A 5,378-nucleotide genomic window follows, 5' to 3' on the forward strand; every position below is an offset into this window, starting at 1 on the left:
ACAAAAATTAACAATACAAATGGATTGGTGATTTGTACAAGAGAGGCAAACAAATGATAAAATTTATTACAAATCATAGCAATACCCATGGCCTTTTCTGCAGTCACTCAAGACTGGAGTTGTTGAAGATTGTGAGGACTAGATTTGGTAGCTATTACCTCACCTTCAGGCGCCTTTTGGAGGTAAGAGAGTCATTGGATAGCATGGTAGCAAGTCCACACTGGCAGGTATTAAAGGAAAGGGCTACAAATGCAACTGACAGGCAAGGTTTTGAACTAGTGGAGGAGGCCGCTCTTGATGGTATGTTTTGGGCACGTGTGAGGCAAGTATTTGATTTCACCAAGCCCATTTATCACATGATTCGATTTTCAGATACAGATAAACCAGTGATTGGCGAGTTGTATGAGTAGATGGATACCATGTTGGGGAAAATAAAAGATATTGTTCATAACAATGATCTTGACTTGTACAAACTGATTCACGATTTTGTGTGTGTATAGTGGAATAAACTTAATCTTCCACTACATTGCTTGGCATATATCCTTAGACCAAAATACTACTCTACATCTTGGTTGGGCCAACCTACACCAGGGGGTGGGGTTAGGACCAAACCCCACCTAGATGAAGAGGTATCTAAAGGATATTTGCAAGCATTAAAAAATTGATACCTGACAAGGAGGAATGTGCTAGTGTGTGCCTTGAAATAGGTAGATACTTCAGTAACACTGGTTTGTTTGGTACCTTCCATGAAATGGAAGACAGAGACAGATTTGATGCTCTGACATGGTGGGAATCATATGGCGGCCATGGAGTTTTGCCAAAATTGGAAAAAAAAGTTTTGTCACAGGTTGTAAATACTTGTTCTGCAAAGAGGTGTTGGAGCACCTACAGCTTCATACATAATGTGAAAAGAAACAGATTCAATGAAAATCGGGCAGAAAGCTTGGTTTATGTGCACTACAACATGAGGTTGTTGAGTCATTACTATGATCAGGCTTATGAGGATCCAACATATAAAATTTGGGACAACCACCCAGAGGATGACAATTTGGAGGATGGCACTATACATCTTGAAGAACTACAAGAGGAACTTATAAGGGAGGAAGATGAAGCAACAGCCATGCCACCTCCACCATCCAGTAGCAGTGCTCGAGTTCCGAGTCTTGTTCCTTTGTTGTCGCCACCTCCATCTACACCCTCACGTGGAGGGCATGTGCCTTCTAGTTCTAGTCGTCGGTCTGTGTGGGAGACTCCTAGAATACCACCATGACCTACTCATACATTAGACTCTCATGGCGAGGGCCACATGTAGTAGTAGATAATATATTTACAGTTTACTTGACTTTTCTAGTTTCTGTTAGTTTTCATAATTGTTGAGTCTTGAGTCTTGAGTCTTGACTCTTTCATATCATAATGATATTTTTGTAAACAATATATGACTGTGACAATGAAAGTTTGAAGTTTGAAGTTGGCAATTATAACTCATTGGTAATGATTCTGAATTATGAATATGTGCTTGGTGAATTTTGTTTCATTTCATTTCATAATTCATTTTATAACATTTCATTTCATGTTAAGTTGTTAACAGTTAGATATTATTTATTGTAATGGTTAAACAAACTTAGCTTACAAGTACAAGTTACAACTTTGGTGATCAATGATGATAAATGTTATATATTGAATTTTCAATTTTGAAAGCTTGAAGTTGAAACTTTAATATTGATGAATCATGATTCATGAGACTCAATCGTGGACGTGGTTGATGAATATTATAACTTCTAGATGATTGATGTTATATGGTTCAATGATAAATCTATGTATTTTTATGTTTTTTATATCTAATTCATCATTCTAGATGTTTTTGTTGACATATATGTTTCAAAATATTATATATATATATATATATATATAGATATAGATATATATATATAGATATATATATATATATATATATATTTATATATATATTTATTTATTTATTTATATAAATCGCTCTGGGATTCGCCCCGAAACTGGGAGCTTTTGAAAATGTCGCTCCCGCTCCTCGCTTTCGCTCCCGCTCCCAAGTAACACTGATTTGGTCCCAAGTGGTGATATTATTACCTTCAAGGCTCATGAACAAACAAACAACTGTATCCTTCAAGGTGGAAGGAAAAAGCTTGAGATTTTGAGCTATAGTCATTTTCTATATAGTACGTCACAATATGGCATATTTCCATGTTTAGGCATGACATGTCATTTTGTATTTTTGGCACACTATGCCATTTTCTTAAAAGTGTACATTTGAGAATTTTGAACGTGTGTGTGAGTGTTTGGGGGGGGGGGGTGGTGGGGCGCGCGCAGATTAGGTTTATAAATACATGTCAATTAAGCATATTCCTAGTGATACATGTAGTTGATGATCCCAAACAAATTGCAAGAAGTTTTATCCATTAGGGCACACTTCTCCGAGTGTATACTAAATCTAAATATCATTTTTTTACAATAATTTATGTAATAGAAACATGTTTTTTTATCTTCGATTTCTATATTAAATCACTTAATAATCTCAACCCTATGTTATATTAAATAGACATGAATGATAAATCTTTGAAATTACTTAATCATGAAGAAATGCAAGAAGAAAAAACAAATTTTCAATCACACAATTTTGGATAGAAATATACTTTATACATCTACGAAGAAATGAAATACATGTGAACTAATATATCACAAAATTGGTACAATACCTAGCTCTCCAAATTTTGGCAAGGTAAAGTCATTAAAACCCTAACCACATCAAAGATCCACAACAAACTAGCATCAACACCAAAAATTCCCCCCTTAGTTTCAACAAGCTTTCATTACATATGCTCTTCACACTAGCATTGTTTCCTTCCTTCGGGTCTATGAACCCTAGCCATGTTGCATCACAGCAGTGCATGAAAAGACAACTCTAGTCTTAGTCTCCACATATGCTTGTCCAAACATAAACAATAACACCTCAATGGAATAACATGAAATATATAACAATCAACCTATCTTCTAAGGCATCACACCATGCTAAGGACTCATCAATTTCATCTTAGCATGATCTTTCCCTAGCGTCATGTTCCATAAGAACAAGGTTTTAAAATCATTCACAGTGTTAGCTCCACTATCCTTTTCTTCTACATAGATAAAAAATCTAGTAGCAAAATAAGATCCATCATAGTCATCATCATGAATCACACCAACTCCATGTTCTTCTCTAAGGTCTGCATGCATAGTATAAACCCTAGCATCACATGAGAAAACCTAAAATTTCACAAAAGAAATCTCTCCATGAAACATACAAGATAGGTCTCTCCCCTCTTCTTATTCTACAATTTTCTTATGTGCCCTAATCTCATACTACTAAGGTTTCCCCATGATCAGAAAATGATCCTAGATGACTTTTCACTCAAAAATGAAAATCCAAGGATGCTTCTAAAAATAGTCCCATTGCATAGATCTTTTCAATTTGAATCTAATGCAATTTGAATGGAATAAAATGGACTTCGGATGCAGAAGTTATCGCAGAAAGAAGATTGTCCCTTATCCTTAGAAAAGGAGGCATTTCTTATAAAAATGGCCTAAAACGCTCATTGAAGAAATCGCATCGCAAAAGGCCAAAGGGAAGGACTTAGGCCAAAGGCCTTAAGAACCCCTGATCAGTGATCTCCGACTTATCGCATCGGAGGTAGGTTGCATGTGATATCGGGACCCAGGCGGGGAGAATTGCGATAAAGCGGGATCTAATCGGCGGATCGAGTTGACACAGTCCATGGTATATGGAAAGAACCCTCGGGCCATTAAAAATGTGATATGCCGATGTGATTATGCGATTGTGCGATGAGCGCTTCATTGACAGTCGTTGGATTCGGGCAGGAAACAATGTAAACTTTGAAACGAGAACTCATACTGTTACCCGTTTTGTAGAGATAACAAAAAAGTGACCCGATTTTGAAAAGGGGTGATGCAGAACACACATGTTTCTTTTAGAGCATAGTTTTTGGCACTATAAATTTTTTTATGTACATTGTGTTTTAGAATGGTAGTGATTTTGATGTTGATTTAAAAAAGAGGTAATTCTACACCAGGCCCATTTTTTAAAAAGTTTTTTTTTTTTTTTCTAATGTATGAAATGTAAATAATTATTTTGTAAATTTAATAATTTTTGAAGTGGTCTTATTCTTCATATTTTTTTTTTTAATTTTAATTTTTTTGTAGTGAGGTTTTTATTGTTTTGCATATTTAAAGAAGAAGGTCGATATTTTGAATTTTCGATATTCTACATATTTATACATCGTTAATTAACTTTTCAATCCACATGAAATAATTGTTTCTAAAAAAAATATTTTTTAACAATTGACATAAAAATAACCATTTTTAACATAAATATAACTAAAAAACTACACTTTTTGATAATTTTTTGCTAGAAATGACATGTCAAAATCACAATTTTTATAGGGAAATTTTAGCTAAAAATGGTTAAATAATAGTATTTTTTATGAATTCCATGTCAAAAAATAATAATAATCACTTTTTTTTTCAAAAAATAATGATTAACTTAAAAATTAATGCGAAAATCACATAATACAAAAAAATTTATTAAATAAATAAATAATAAAAATAAAAAAACTTTAATTTTTTTATTTAAAAAAATAATAATTGTTTTTTAAACGAATTAAAAAAAATAGAATTCGCAGCCTGCACGTAGCCCCTCCGCCCACAGTCGCACCACCACGGGCGGCGAGCGAGATGTGGGGCAATTCTCACAGGCCCTCCACCCATATCCACGCCACCACGGGCGGCGAGCGGGCTGTGGGGCGATTCTGAGAATTTCCACACAGCTTGCCCGCCGCCCGTGATGGCGTAGCCATGGGCGGAGGGGCTGCTTGCCCCATAGCCCGCCCGCCACCCATGGTGGCATGGCCATGGGTGGAGGGCCTGCGTGCAGCCCCTCCGCCCAGAATCATCCCACAACCCGCCTGTCACCCGTGGTGGCGCAACCATGGGCGAAGGGCCTGCATGCAGCCCCTCCGCCCACGGTCGCACCACCACGGGCGGCAGGCAGGCTGTGGGGTGATTCTGAGAATCGCCCCACAGCCCGCCTGCCGCCAGTGGTGGCGCGAACATGGGCGAAGGGCCTGCACGAATCGCCCCACAGCCCGCCCACCGCCCTTGGTGGCGCGGACATGGGCGAAGGGCCAACATGCAGCCCCTCCGCCCACGGCCGCGCCACCACGGGGGGCGGGCGAGCTGTGGGGCGATTCTCAGAATTTCCCCACAGCCCACCCGCCGCCCATGGTGGCGAGGCCTTGGGCAGAGAGGCTGCACGTAGGCCCTCCGCCCACGACCATGCCACCACAAACGCA

The sequence above is a fragment of the Pinus tabuliformis genome, chromosome X (genome assembly GCF_031772625.1).
Source record: "Pinus tabuliformis cultivar Carrire ecotype Pingquan chromosome X, CPIR1, whole genome shotgun sequence".
Lineage (NCBI taxonomy): Eukaryota > Viridiplantae > Streptophyta > Pinopsida > Pinales > Pinaceae > Pinus > Pinus tabuliformis.